The following is a 16725-nucleotide window of genomic DNA, read 5'->3' on the forward strand; positions in this document are numbered from 1 at the left end:
CAACATCTTCATATCATCAGTCGTCCTTAGCCAGCCAATGATACTATTAAACGTGTGCCCCGACAACATACAAATCTATCTTCCTTTATAATTTTACTGCAAAACATCCGCCTCTGAGATTGAGGTCCACTTTCAACATCTTCGAGATAACCATGCTCATTCCTTCAACATCTTCATCCGCCGTTCAAACTGTCACTCATGGTTCCCGTTGCAGCCCCAAGTTGCAGAAGATTGTGTTACTTATAAAAATTACCTTTTACGGTCAATCCAGTCGAACTTTTGACCTGCAACTTTTTCGGTTCGGCTATGCGTGTCAGCCCACCGACTTCGTGCCTCCAGGACATGGCCATCCCCCACGTTGGGCGCCAAATTTCTTGTAGCGGGGCTCAGCTGCAAGATAATTATTTGTTTGTTTGTTTGTTGCGAGGCTGGTCAGTCACTGGGGCATATAGGCTGCTACGCTGTACGGTGATGGGTCATTGGGTTCTGGGCATTCAAAGAGGAATAGTTAATCAGGTTGGCTGCCCGAGGCTCCCTCTCAACCCGGTTGGGACCCCCTTTGAATACGTTTACTTGAAACAGAAGAAACGACACTTCACATCACAGTCACATCCCGGCCACTGCACGGAGGGGTACCTCCCACTGGATATAACCATTCATGCTCCCATTCACACCATCATGCATACCTTCCTTCGATACAAATTAAAACGCCAAGTCGCTAAACTGGCCCCTCCCTGTTTACCTAACCTCCCCCAGTGGTGTACAGTAGTCGTTCGTAAGCATGCGTCAAAACCTTTGTCCTTTACCATTATACATGATCTCTGGAAATTTCCTCCTTAGAGTTTACGTCCGTTGCTTGATAAAATGTATTATTCCCATTCGACTGCTATAGTTCTCTCTTAACTTAAAGCTCGCCCCTAAAAGAAATACAACCCTTCCCAAAATAGGTACTCGTTAACTCCAACCGGCTTTACTCACCTTGCGATTTCCGTTCACAATTAACCAATATGGCTCAATCATCATAGATAATACCGATCGAGTGACAATAACATACACGTCATACCTTGTCGGATCTTGGCCCTACCCTCTTTCTGATATCTACGGCAGCGGAGGCCTAAAATCCTAACATTAACGCCGCGGTCACATGCCGGAGCAGAACCGGCATGTGATGGACCAAACTTGCACGTCGCCGGTGGTGCGGCTGTGCCCTGCCTATCCCCCGGGTCACAGATCCGTCAGTTAGGCTCCGCAGGTAGCGCTATACCGGGGTTTCCGTGATGGACAGAACCTAACCTTTGTCGAAGTGAGATTTTAATAGCAGGCCGGATTCTCCCTGCATTGAGAGAGGGGACTTCCTCCGATCCTCCTTTTGAATCACTTCGGGTGGCCGAAACTCCGACGATTCACCTACCTCGTCCCCGTGGCTTCCACCAACGACAAACCACGGCTGTGGGGTATACCTCCTCCCACGCCCCCCGGGTCCCTTCACCGCCCGTGGCCTAGGAACAGCCGACCTTTCTGCCACTGCCCCGCATCTGGCCTGAGGGAGTGTACTGTGCGCCATTCTGGAGCGACTCCCCCTTCCAGGTTCTTGAGACAAATATGAATACACCTTTCTGATGTTCTAGTCTCCCCCCCCCCCTCGGGACGCCACCCGAGCTCTTACAACCTTCGAGTCACCCTTCCTTTAACTGCCGTCGCAGACCCTACACAAGAAAATAAACCACCGCGTGGCCATAGCTACCTGACTAACTGCGACAGGGCCAATGCCGACTTACAGCAGTCACATGACACGAACGCGTGGTTGTAAAATGTTACCTGGCCGGCACCGGAACTCAAGCCGGTCTCCTTCCCTGCGCCACCCCGGCGCAATAATTACCCTTCCTTGACCTCCCTGAATACCTTCCCGCGCTTTCCTGCGCTATCCGTGCACAATAATTTTCAGCGTGACCAGGTCCTAACCAAATCCGTTCTCGTGATCTGCTGGTGAAAGGGCTCCTGCGGTGGACCCCGTTCGGCAGAATACGCCGGGTATAACCTAACTTTTTGATACCGGAGTGGGGAGTTAAAGGCGGGTGGAATGCTTCCTGCCTGAGGGGTATACCGATCCATGCCGATCGACCCTCGCTTTAGAACCACTCCGGCGGCCGAAATGTTGACGAACGGGTGAACAATCCCGTACGGTGGCTCTCTCCGCGACAATCCACGTTCGTGAGACGCTGTGCCCTCACGCAATACCGGGGAAAACTCACACCCTGAATCGAACATTCATGCATGAGAACCTCCCGTAATCGAGCAACACTTTCTGTGTCCCTCTGAACTGGTCATTGGGGAGATATAAGATCTGAAAGGCACCGTTCTGGCACCTCCCCAAAGCCAGGTGGTGCGACGGCCTGTACACTCATCGTGAATGCTCCGTCACACCCCACCGGTTTCCCGCCTGAGTCATCAGGACTTATAAATCATATGGGTCTTAGCCGTGACCGAGACACGGCTATTTATTTTGCCCGTCTTACGCCGTAGAAACCGCCCGAGACATCGAACGAGAACGACCATGCAAGAGCAAAACATGCTGCGCGCGTCGCCCGCGATCACCATTGTTGAGCCGTCGATTTATCAACTTTTATAGAGAACCTAAAGCAAAACCTATCCAATCCCGAATTTCGTAGCATCTTCATCGCCCAACGATCCTTTGAGCTACAAACCACCTATCAACATAGCCCTAGCGTCTACTTCAACTGGAGCCCGCTCCCAGTAACCGTACAATGACCTGGTTCCCCTGAACCGACCTCCATACATACTTATTTCCCTTGCCACTTAATTACCGCATCAGGCCAGTTTCCAGATCACCAGATCCCATCACCAGATCCTTCTCCGACCAAACCTATTCAGAAAGCAGTATTCCCCCTGTAACCCAGCCGTTTTAACCTACCGTTCCGGAACAAACCAATCGCTAAAATTAAGCACCTCTAAATCGCCAACGTTAAACCCCCTGCCACTGATGCTTTAACCAATAATCCTATTTGTACGTTTAAAGTGAACTTCGGCCCAAACGCTATCAGATCAATCATAATTGCATATTCAATCGTTCAACCCAGACAATAACCCGTCCCTGTTTCCCATCACTCGTAAGTGTAGATAACCGTGTCGGTGAGCTTATCACACACAGGGGTGCGACACGCATAGACTGGCCTCGCAGTCCCGAATTATTCCCTAATATAGTACCTCTTACTTCGATACGATTTATCTTAATTCCTTTCCTCGAGTTTTACCGATAAGCATTTTGTAGAGCGATAAAAGACCGTGTTCTAATTTCGACAAACCATGTAACTCTGACAAAGCATTAACTCAACCCATTCGTAAGAGAGAAAAAAAAAAACATTGTCCGGCTCAAACAATTGGAAGTTGTAATCGATGCCTGACCCTAGTTCAATCATCGGTAATGTTTATGTCAATCCGGGTATAATTGTTAATGACTCGACGGTCCGTGTAGCGATAGCCGCTCTCAGTGGGCCACAGGTCACCTCTGACTGCGGGTTCGGCTCAGCCATTGTTGTCCCGCACCCCAGCGCGGTGCGAGCAGCGAGGGTCACCCGCCGATCCCCTGATCATTAGCACAGCCGAGCCCGTCCGGCCCGGGCGTCGCCGCGCCTGCGGGTTGGGGTCCATTTCCCCACGCGTCCCGAGACAGCACCTCCTCCGTGACGTCATGCACGCAGCAGACCCGACGACGCAATCGCGGATTACCGACTGACGACATGAAACGCGTGCTGGTAGCTATAAGTACGAGAGAGGGAGAGAGAGAGAGAGAGAGAGAGAGAGAGAGAGAGAGAGAGAGAGAGAGAGAGAGAGAGAGAGAGAGAGAGAGAAAGAGAGAGAGAGAGAGAGAGAGAGAGAGAGAGAGAGAGAAAGAGAGAGAGAGAGAGAGAGAGAGAGAGAGAGAGAGAGAAAAAGAGAGGAGGGGGGGAGACATACATACATGCAGACAGACGGACAGACAGAGAAAGGGAGCCAGATGGAAGCAGATGGCCGAACGTATAGATAGACTGACGAACGAATGGACGGACGAGTCAATGGGTCGCCAACCAACAGACCGGCGTACTGACAGACCGTCAAACTGACAGACCGACGTACCATCAGACCAACAGACCATCAGACCATGAACGGCAAACCGACAGACTGACAGGTCAACAAGCCGACAGACCGGCTGGCCGACACTCAGAGACTGCATTACCAATCAATCGGAGAAGACTGATAGGAAAGGTGGAATGTCGATAGATCACATTCTTACACGCGTCGCATCCATGCTCCGTCTTCAGTCGGTGCTCTACCACCGCGTCGAGTGATCGTGTGCCGCCGTCGGACCTAGCGCCCCATCCCAGTTTCCCTGTGAACCCGCGCTGGACGGCCAGTGGCACGCGTTAATTGCTCTAGCCACCGCAGAACCGGCGGCCGGGACCGACCGGGTGCCCAAAGATGGCCGCTTCTCTCGACCGGCGCCGGCCCCCCACCGCCGGCGCGCCGGCGGGTCACCGTCTGATCAGCCGCCAGGTAACCCCTCCCCACGAGCGGGACACCCCCTCCTTCACATACATTCCTGGGGATTAGCCGGGTCGGCGGCCGCAGCCGGCTGATGGGCCCGGACGGTGCGTGCAGAGACATTTAAATCGTTCATAAACGGTATTGATATCGTCGTTAATTGTCGGAGATAATGAGCGGCGTTCGGGCAAATTTAAAGTTAAGCTTAGCAAAATCGTTCTGGCCACACTCGATCAGAATCGTGAAATCAAATGATGATTATGGGGTATATTGCCGGAAATACAAACCAGGTAACGTTAACTGTTAGGTAGAGCATGTTAATTTCACAGGTAGGTCACGTCTCGATTAAATGATAGTGGAGCGGAAACAAAATGCCGGCCAATTAAATATACTTTAAATCATAACTGAGTCGTCAAGATACTAATCTCATCTCGGGCATACGTTAATTCACGTCAAATTTGACTGGCTTTTGCTTGAGCTCGGGCACCCAACCCGCCGGAAATGACAATTTCGGAAATGAAAATTTTTTGGTCGTTAATGACTTATGGGTTTTGTTTCGCATATTTACCAACCCTGAAACCTAGAAGACACTCGTCGTTCAGCACTGAGTTACGCTACATATTGAATGAAGTTACGCATGGGTTTCTGGGGCTAAAACGCTCAAAACTTATCGTTACGCTAATTCGCAGATAGTGAGAAATAAACAATGTTTACCGGACATTGAATCGATCGAGTATATACTGCAACGTACGTCGATTTGCACTGCATCAAAATTAATTGAATCCCATCGTGCTAAATAATAAAATATCGTGATAAATACTAAATCGTGCTGAATAATTAAATAGTAAATCCGGCCACATAATTACAAAAAAAACCTGACAGTCTACTGACGCAAATGCCTGTTTACTTTGACGGTCTCGAATCAGAGCTCTATCAAATAACAACCACGAGGACAACAACAACCCAGTATGATGTAGTGTGACCTCCCACCGGTGCCTGTGTTCCGAAAAAAAAAACATGCCGACGTGTGAACGGTGTCAGAAACGGTGTTCTGCTCGGCCCTCCCATTCTCTCCGAAGTCCGAATTCTCTCGTTCTCTCCTTCAGCACTTTCATCTCGTCAAGTTAATCCATTCATGTTTCCCTCCCAAATAGCCCCAACAGATGTGAGTACTTTTTCAAGATATATTCAGCCAAAACGAAGGAAGAGAAACTAGCAGTGAAACGACAGAGTTTTCAAAGATAAGCAAAACTAGACTTAAACTAGCCATAAACCATAGTGAACTGAGCCGATCCCCAAAACAGAGTGCCAGATTACCTATGTCAACTTTAAACTAAATAGCTACTGCATAAAGTGCCGTCCTTTGAGCCTGCAACTGAATATTAGACAATAGACAACCGGCTGGAGTAACCGAGACGAACGTAGCTGAGCATCACACGCATTTTGAAGAAAGTTCTACCTACAGCCTTTCGCGTAATGAAGGCCAAAATTCGTCCCAATGGCCCGTCACTCTGATGCGCCCGGGCGCTCACATTTACACTCACGCACGCACACATTCAAGACAAGTCCTACCCCGCTTTAGACAAGATTGCCAATTTAAGTCTGTTAATTGAAAAAAATGAAACATATTCCAACCACCCCTTTTTGATAACCTACAGCAAGGCGCAATGCCGTTAACTCATTCAACAATTACACGCTCACACATACGTACATAACATGTCCCAGCCACTTCCATTTTTGGTATCCAGATCAAGGCATAATGCCACCCAATCATGCAACAAGTTCACACGCTCACGCATACGTACAGACTCCCCCCCCCCCCCCCCAAACGGGCCTAAATAAAATTACATCCCCGGGGCGAGAGAAAAGCCGGGGCAGCAGGCGGGGCACATTGGGGAAGGATTATGATAGGAAAGCAGCTTCATGACCTCCAGCGCCGACCTACCGCTTAGCTGTTGGCTGTGGACGACAGGGCTGACGGCCGGCTGGTAGCAGATTTATCGGCGGGCGGGCGGCACAGCGACGACGGACGGGTGGCAGAGTTGGCGGCAGCCCGCGGAGCGATGGTGGCGGGCGGCAGAACGGCGGAGCGGCGCAGAGTCCTCCAGTGGCAGGCAGTTCTCCATCCTCCTCCTCCAGAACTATCACCGCCGACTCCTCCTCTCAAACTCTCCTCTCCGCTCGAACTCACTCCCTCCATCGCCTGTCCTTCTCCATCCTGCCGCTACAAACTGACTGTCTCGCCCACCTCTGAACTCCACTTCCCAGCTCTCCAACTCCAACTGAACTGCCGCCTGTGAGCGTCCCCAACGCCTCCGACTCTCCAACTCAACTGAACTCCAGAACCGAACTCAACTGCTGCCCAGCGTCCTCCTTCCCGAACTGCACTGCCCTGTCCTCAAAATCCTCAAAGTTTTTCTGGAGCTCCATCTGCCTCGGGCTGTCTCTGGAGTTGCCGTCTTCGCTCCGCCTCTTTCTTCCGAGTTCTGCTGCTCTCTGAATTTCCAGTAAGGGCCAATTTTCCAGGTCTTCTGTCCGTCTAACCAGTCTTCTGTATTTTCTGCTGAGTCTGGTTGCCAAAAGGGTGAGATTTCTATTAAATTTAACGTTATGTTGGGCCGAAACATATGCGTTTTTCCGCTGTACAGCCTCCGGCGTGCCGTTTCCATGGTGACTGCTATCCTCTCTGGGTGCTCCTCCTCCCTTCAAATATTCTGGCGCCGATAGGTGAATTTGAATCTTCTGCCCCTGGCGATGCCGGCAGATTTGCCACGCCGGCCAGGTTTGCCAGCGTGGGAAGATGGGCCCGGGAATGCGGATGTGCCGTGCCATACTGGAATTTGGATGTTGTTACTCTGTCCCAGTTTCACGATGCTGATTGTCGGCGCCAGTCTCGGCACATCCTGGAAATGTGCTATTTCGAGCCGTGTTTTGAAGAAATTGCCTTCGAAGTGTGATACCTGTGGTCAATTTGGTCCCGGGCGCCCCGGCCTCCCGCTGCCGCAGCGGCGTTGTTTGTGTCCCGGTTCCCAGGCTGACGGTGTCCGGTCGCCGCGCGTGGGAGGCTGCGTGCCTCTGTTCGTCCGTCCCCCCCCCCCTTGACCGGGGTTGGGACCCATTGCTGGACCCTTCCAAGGGCGGATCTAGGGGGTCGTTTTGGGGGGGGTCACCAGTCGGCCGACATACCAGGTCTGGTGAATGAATTCTGACGACCGGGGGGGGGGGGTAGGGAGCGAGTATGTCGAGATCAAAAAATGACATTTGATCTTCGTCGTTTATAAGATGAAGTTTTATCGTAAGTCACTCGGCTCAGTAGTTTTAGTTAGTGAAACCCACCTATATAGGAGCGTCGCCACGGATTTTTTACTGGGGGGGGGGGGAGGTGGGTCGACCGACTTAAAAACCCAGAAGTAGATATAGTTACCTCACTTTTAGCCTAATGCATTAGTAAATAGTAGCATACAGTCACGATCTCTCTTATTGACCTGTGTATGAATCGGCGGCGCGAAGCGCCGCAAAAATTTGCAAAAAAAAGTTGTCAAAACACAGCTCTAAAACACAAATATTACAACCTTTTTAGCATGCTAGTACAAGCCGGAGTTCCTTCACAGTACACATATGAATTCCGATTCAATTTGACACGGTTGGTGTTATTACAGTCACTGTTATTTCTCTCTTATTGATTGGTGTATAAATCGGCGGCGCGAAGCGCCGAGAAAATTTGCAAAAGAATGTGTCGAAACACAGCTCCAAAACACAAATTTTACCACCCTTTTAGCATTGCAGTACAAGCCGGAGTTCCTTTACAGCACACATATGAATTCTGATTCAATTTGACACGGTTGGTTTATGTAATTACAGTCAAGATTTCGTATTGACCTGTACGTATGTACATAAATCGGCGGCGCGAAGCGCCGCGAAAAATTTGCAAAAACATTTGTCAAAACACAGAGGGGGCCTCCTCTCTACAGAGGACCACCGATCTCTACTGCGGGCCTCCTCTTTTCACAGGGCCTCTTAACTACAGAAGCTACAGGGCCTCCTCTCTACAGAGGGCTTCCTCTCTACTGAGGGTCTCTCCCTTTAAGAGGGCCTCCTTTACAGAGGGCCTCCTCTCTTCAAAGAGCCAGAGGACCTCATCTCTGCAAAGGGCCTCCTCTCTTCAGAGGGCCTCTTCTCTACAGAGGGCCTCCTTTCTTCAGAGGGCCTCTTCTCTACAGCGGGTCTCCACTCTTCAGAGGGCCTTCTGCATTCAGGCGGTCTCCTTTCCACAGAGGGCCTCCTCTCTACACAGGGCCTCCTCTCTACATAGAGCCTTCTCTCTACAGCAGGTCTCCTCTCTACAGAGGGCCTCCTCTTTAAAGGGGTCTCCTCTCTACAGGGGGCCTCCTCTCTACTGAGGGCCTCCTTTCTACAGAGGACCTCCTCTACAGAGGGCCTCCTACCTACTGAGGAGTCAGAGGGGCCCTAGCGGTCAGACACAGACACTAGCGGTTATTCACTGGAGGCCCCAGGAAGTAAGAAGGGCCCTAGCTGTCAGGCTGGTCAGAGGGCCCTGAATGTCCTGACGTGATTTTTGGGATTCCCGTGAATTTCTTTCGCCTCAGACGTGATTTTGACCTGCCAGGGCCCAGGGGCACTAAAAATAAAACAAACAAAATAAAAAATGAAAATAGGACATCACCAAAATTAAGTGACCGAAATCCGTTGAGTTTTTAATTTTGCGTATAGGTAGGGGCACCACGAATTAAATTCATGACCATCCCCTTGGAGTTTTCCTGGATCATCCCCTGGTGCTCGCACGGTTGAGACAAAAACGAGTAAGATTCTGGTCTTCAATACGCCTTTTCACGCAACACGATCCAGAAAAACAAAAGTATTAGCTCAGAAGTGTTTGACAGGTGATTTTGAGCATGCAAGACGGCGTCTATAGCGCATTTAGGTCTTCGGCTTTTGGGGGGGGTCAAATGACCCTCTCAGACCTTTTGGGGGGGGTCATGACCCCGTGGACCCCCCCCAGGATCCGCCAGTGGACCCTTCCACGGTCAGCGGCGGTGAGACGGCTCTGTATGGGCCGCAGGATAATGGCGTTTGGCGGCGCAGTCTCGGATCCGTGTTTGTCCTGCCGTCCGGTGTCGGCCAGATGGTCGGCGGGTCAGCGGTGTCTGGTCGCCGGCGCGCTGCTGTTATGAAGGATGAATTTGGGAACGGGTTGATTTGGGGAGGGAAAATGAAACGCGCCAGCGTTACATATGCATACCGCCCGGGTAGTATGCATACTACCCGACCCCTTGGGCAGTATGCTTACCGCCCGGGCAGTTTGCATACTGCCCGGGTAGTATGCATACTACCCACCTTTTAGCTCACGGGCAAGATGTTTACTCGGGCAATATGCTGACCGTGGCCCGTGAGACTAGTTAGTGCAATAGCTCACATATACATGTCAATGACAGACGCTTTAACCCGCGCTGGGGCGCTGCTCGGCGCCAGTTGTGCCACGGGCTGGAGGGGGGGGGGGGTTGAACACCCCTGCTTGACTCCCGTGCTACTTAGCAGAGCAGAAGTAAGCGGCATGTAAGATGCGGTAACCGGCATTCGAAATAGCTTCAAAGATCATGACGAAAGTGCCCTAGTCATTTTTAAGGTCAGGTCAAAGAATAGGGCAACAGAGGTTATCAAAGATCAAATTTCGTCTTTTTCATTTTTTTTATAAATTCGCCCATACCTCGGAAGAATAGTAGAGCTACAGCGCCGCAAAAAGACGCATTTGATAGCTCTTTTAGCGCTTTCTGGAATAAGTATACTCGAAGTTGATCCAAGTTCAAAATTTTGAACTGAGGTCAAGGTCATGACCTGACATGAAAAGGCATGGAAATGACATGACATGACATGTTGTTTATCAGCCGCTCTTTATCGTTGAACTGAACACATCTAAGGTTGTTTCCATGACCATCGCTCCAACACGTCTCCATAAAAAAATAATGATATAAGAACTGCTGGAGACCTTTCATGACCTGATATGACCTCATGGTTATAAAAAGGGGTCACAAGTGCAATTTTTTCGATTCAGTGCGTCATGTTTACCTGTAACCCGATGTTTGAGAGTGTTTAGAATGACGTTCATCAAAAGGGGCGTCCTTCAACTTTCTCCGGTCAACTTCTTAGGGAGACTGTGCAAAATTGGCTTGACCTAAAGTCATCGGTATGATATCAAAATTCAAATACATGCATTTTTAACCTAACGTTACTCTTATTAATCGCTTAAAGTTTCAAAGCGATCGTTCGATCGGTGTAGCTATGGCGAGCATTCTAACTTTTTCTGGGGTAAGGTCACTTGACCTGACCTGGTAACCCGACCATAACAACTTGTAACGTCTTACATGTAAATGGTTTCATGTAACATTAGCTATTGAAACTATGATAACGCCCTCGTCAGGTCCAAGTGCCAAACTAAAGCCAGCGAGTGATGGCACTATAGATCTGTCGTCATTGATGAAAATGACTTGTTGGCCGCTGGCAATGAAATTCAATGAAATTCTGGGGAGATATTTTAAGTCTTTATATTCAAAACATTATTTCACCCTTTGATCAATAAATCACGTTTGACGGCAAAAAAGACTTCGCTATTGAACTACGTTACTTTTTTTTAATTTAGTCCAAACCTTTTGAATAGAAGAATTCACAGGGACAGAGCCCCCGCTAAGCTAAGCTTGTTGCGGTGACACTGCCCTCTACCCTCCGATCGCGCAATGCCGGTTCTATGGCAGAATTTGGAGTCCAAAGTTTAAAGTGCGCACAGAGCCGCGCACGGCCGGTCCTCTCACTGACTTCGCTTGGCTACGGCCTGTCACAAACCGCAATCATACCTGTAAGGAAGCTCATTAAACGTCAATCGACCGTCGTGCTTCGAACCCGGACTGTTATAACCGGGAACGCGTTCTCTCACCACGCGGAGTCCAACGCTCTACCAACTGAGCTACGGGACCGGCCAATACTTATAGAGCCATTAATACTGGACATGGAATACACAACTTCAAGACAAGAAGCGGGCAGTATGCAAACTACCCAAGCTTTTGGGCGGTATGCATACTGCCCAAGGGGTCGGGTAGTATGCATACTACCCGGGCAGTATGCATACTGCCCGGGCTGTTGGGTATTTTGCATACTGCCCAAGTTAGCATATGGCCCGTAACATATACATACCAAATTTCAGATCGATATCTCGTTTTTTGGCCAAGTTATAGCGAAAAAACTATTCAAAAATGATGACGTCAAATTTTTGAGCTCAATTTTTAGCGATTCTAGACCACGTACGGCAAAACAAAGACCACCATTGAACTCCTCGTGACGAGCTGCATCGATTCGATACCCATTTTATGCAAAAATATCAACTTTGAAATTTTACCTAATTTGACCTGACCTTGACCTGACCTTGACCTGACCTTGACCTGACCTTGACCAAAACGTGACCTAAGCTGGCCCCAAAGGCTGCCTGACCCACATAATCACATTTGTCATGTAAAATGGACCTTAAAACATGTATCACACGACACTTTCATATTGTGACCCCCCCGTGACCTGACCTCTGTGACCTGACCTGGTATCAGTGACCTCAAATTGCAAACTATGTGTTTGAAGAACATTTCCCCATCGATGATTTTCAATGAAATGCATTTTAGTCGATTTTACAACGCATTTCTTGAAATGCCTGTAAACGGTGAACCTTTGACCTGACCTGTGACGTCATCGGTTTGACCTAGGTTAATAAAATTGGGTCACAAGGTAGGTCCCCGTTGGGGCTATCCAACGCCGTTTACCGCTTGTCGCTATGTTGCGTGGTTCTCGAAATCTAAGGGGGGGCAAAATGGCCCCCACCCAACCGGGCGCGTTGCTCGGCAGAGCCCAACGGGGCGCGGGTTAACCCGCGCGGGGCTGGGGGGTAAATTTTACCCACCCTCGCGAATTTTTGCAATAACTCAAAAACGGCGGCGCGCAGCGCCGCCAAACTTTCAGTACCTTTTTTTACATCAATTTGACACGTTCCCTGAAAATTTGAGCGAAATCCGTCGGAAAATTTCTGAGAAATTGACGTTTTAGTGACGTCATGTTCGCCATTTTCGCCTCGAATACGGCAAAATTTCAAACGCCGCTAACATCTTCATTTTTAAAGGAATCAAGACGTAACAAAAACGGTTATACGTAATTCTACTGTGTCTATCAAATGGTTATCTCGGTTTTTTGAAAATTTTGGATTTTGGCCAAACATTTAAAAAAAAACTGACTTTTTTGGGAAAATAATTATAAAATCCAAAATTATGAGTGTATCGAAATTCGAAAAAACCGGAATATATGTCAGAGATGTGGTCTATGTGCACCTACACACCAATTTGTAGAAGAATCGATTCAAAAATGTGGGAGATATTAAAAATTTCATGACGTCACGACACACAAAAATTTTGAAAAATGATTTTTTTTGGAAGTTCTAGACCTCGCACGGAAACAAAAATAGCACCATTCGATTCGCGGTGAAAACTGCATCAGATAGACACCTTTTTAGGCCTTAACAACCAACTTCAAAATTTGACCTCACTTGACCTGACCTTGACCTGACCTCGACCTGAAATTCATCCAGAGGTGGTCCATATCACTTATTGAGTGTGCCTATTGAATTCTATGAGTAAAATGACCCATAAAACATGTGTCGCACATGCCCTTTTCTATATTTTGTTTTTGGTGACCTGACCTGACCTGACCTGACCTTGACCGTGACCTCTGAATGATATTGTAAGCAGCGAATATTGTCTTGGTAGCCTAAGAACACGTTTTAATCTGAGGCTGTCTTGACAGACGTTTTGGGCAATCAGTCTCAGTCCATTCTTCGGCAACTACGGTGCAAGGCCGATACTGTAGAAACTTGCAATTTGTACCCTTGACCTGACCTTGACCTTGACCTCAAGGCTCAAACTTTATATTAAGTACATGTTTTTAGTTGTTCGTGATGAGATCTTTCGATTGGCGTTTGAATTTTCCAAATCGGACCATTAGTTCGGGAGATAACAGGGGGGGGGGGGTAAAATTTATCCACCCCCAGCCCCGCGCGTTCGGCTGGAGACCCCAGCCCCGCGCGGGTGGGGGTCGATGCGACCCCCCCTAAGGTTTTTCAAAGATAGCGTAAAAACGGCGGCGCGCAGCGCCGCCAAATTTGGCACAGCCTATGGGGCAACCTTTTTACATATGACCTGCAAATTTCAGGTCCAGGTGACCTTGGGTCAGGTCACCAGGTCAGAAAAACCGGTACAAGGTCATGGTCAAATTTCAATTTCCTTTTTGCACCTGTCCAACTCACAGTTTTGGACTGATTTCCTTCAAACTTTCAGGATGTGCTAAGTTCACCGAGTTGTACCTATAGGTAACATATAGTTCGGAATTTTTGAGGTCACTGACCTGAGGTCAGTTAGAGGTCATTACGTCGTAATGTTAAAGGGACTATCCCACCTTCTAAAATGTTGTTAAAACCAATTAAATTGTGCCCGACTTTATAGATTGGATGACCAGGAACACGGTTCTGGCATTTATTTTTCATAAAACATCTTAGGCTTCCCATATTCCAAACACAAACTTTCAAATATGTGACGTCACAGCCCAAAATTACCTCCTTCCCCAGGCCACATTACTGTCATAGGTAAAGCTGATTCTTTTTACTCTGTAGGCACCACAACAAAGTTCAGACCAAGTTTTAAGCGATTTTTCAACGAACAAACCCATTTAAATCAGAATGACTAAACGAGGTGACGTCACACTAACGGTCGCTCCATGTTAAAGATAGGGTCTTGCACAAGGCCCATTTTCAAATGAAGGGAACGAATTTCTTCAACACCAAGAGGCCACGGGGGTTGCAACCTAGATAGATAGTGGTTTCTGAACCTCGCCGCAAACTTGGCTATCTCAACTCAAACCCCATGTTAAAGGTGGGATTTAAGCCTATGAGAAAATACTAAATTCGGAAAATACTGGAGATATCCGCTTCGTTCTATCACTTTTGTGCCTCGAAACCACAGTACTTAACAGCAGGTCACTTGGTGCTTCTTTGTTTGGTGTACTTATCCATGGGCCAGGTCAAATGAGGTCAACTGAGGTCAAATGATATTTTTGCCAATAACTTGGCACATAATGACGTTAGAGCTTAAAAAATGGTATCATTGTGTTCCTGGTGATCAGCCGAATCGAATGATATGCGATATGATGCAATTTGGTTAACTTGAACTTAATTTATTAATTTAAGTTTACTTAAAATTTAAGAAAAACTTTAGGTACACTTAAGCAAGCTAAAAAGTATATCTTTCGACGCGCCTTGACGTGCAGAGTTCACTGGTGCTTTTCTTTTTGCTCTATCTTAATTAGATCAAAAGTTATAAGCGAAAAACTGTTGACTTGTTTTAGCGAAATTTTTACATTTATACCCCCCAAAACCCCCCTAAATATTGACCTAGAGCAACCAAAATTGCACAGGAGCGAGAACTCCAGGGGACCCATCTACCTACCAAATTTGGTGTTTCTAGGTGCCATAGGAGCCAATCGCGAGGGGGGGTCGCATCGACCCCCCTGCCAGGCCGTGTTATGAAAAATGCCCTGCCAGGGCGAGGGTTAGGAATATATACCGGCTCTGAGTCGCATTTGAGGAAAAAAACAGCCTAGCGTAAAAATATATATGTTTTGAAAATTAAGCTGGTACCGAAATAATTATTTTACCATGCATTGACAAACCAATTGCTCAAGCTTCAAACCAACCGAAATATAGCCCCGTGGGCCGTATTTTTTTTGGGGGGGCCTTCGGCATGGGGGGCCCAGTTCGAAGGTCGTACCCCCCCCCATTCAAAAATCCTGTGTGCGCGCCTGTTTGTCAGAAAGGTTTTAAACTTGGTGGATTGCATGATGTTATGGGCACCTACAATTTGTATATCTCGGATTTTTTTATATCCGTGACCTAATGTCAGGTCAGTGGCGTGACCTTTCCATTACAAGTCAAGGGAGAAAATGAAAATGCCTCTAGATCCGTGTGTACGCATAGGAATAGCCCAAATATTTCAGAATCACAATGATTTGGAGTTATAGAATGGAGTTATAGAATGGCTGCAATAGGCGAAAACGTAAAGTTGACCTTTTGAGGTCACCGAGGTCACCTGAGGTCACCATATTCGAAACGGCTGATGAAATCGCATACGCTGAATCGACTGGTGGTGTTTTCGTCACGATCGGCCCAGTAGATCCTGAGTTATAGAATGGCTGCCATAGGCCACAACGGTCATGTGACCTCCCAAGGTCACCGAGGTCACCTGAGGTTACCATATTCAAAACGGCTGATGAAATCGTATACGCTGATTCGACTGGTGGTGTTTTCGTCGCGATCAGCCCAGTAGTTCCTGAGTTATAGAATGGCTGCCATAGGCCACAACGGTCATGTGACCTCCCAAGGTCATCGAGGTCACCTGAGATCACCATATTCGAAACGGCTGATGAAATCGTATACGCTGATTCGACTGGTGGTGTTTTCGTCACGATCGGCCCAGTAGTTCCTGAGTTATAGAATGGCTGCAATAGGCGAAAACGTAAAGTTGACCTTTTGAGGTCACCGAGGTCACCTGGGGTCATCTTATTCGAACCGGCAAATGAAATCGCATACGCTGAATCGACTGGTGGTGTTTTCGTTACGATCGGCCCAGTAGTTTCTGAGTTATAGAATGGCTGCCATATGGCAGCCATCATAGGCCACAACGGTCATGTGACCTCCCAAGGTCACCGAGGTCACCTGAGGTCACCATATTCGAAACGGCTGATGAAATCGCATACGCTGAATCGACTGGTGGTGTTTTTTTTTTTTTTTTGTCGCGATCGGCCCAGTAGTTCCTGAGTTAGAGAATGGCTGCCATAGGCCACAACGGTCATGTGACCTCCCAAGGTCACCGAGGTCACCTGAGGCTAAGATCACCATATTCGAAACGACTGATGAAATCGCATACGCTGAATCGACTGGTGGTGTTTTCGTCACGATCGGCCCAGTACCTAGTTCCTGAGTTGTAGAATGGCTGCCATAGGCCACAACAGTCATGTGACCTCCCAAGCAGGGCTGCGGAGTCGGAGTCGGAGTCGGAGTCGGAGTCGGTCGGAGTCGACAGTTGTGACCGAAGT

The sequence above is a fragment of the Amphibalanus amphitrite genome, unplaced genomic scaffold (assembly GCF_019059575.1).
Source record: "Amphibalanus amphitrite isolate SeventyFive unplaced genomic scaffold, NRLGWU_Aamphi_draft 000004F_arrow, whole genome shotgun sequence".
Classification (NCBI taxonomy): domain Eukaryota; kingdom Metazoa; phylum Arthropoda; class Thecostraca; order Balanomorpha; family Balanidae; genus Amphibalanus; species Amphibalanus amphitrite.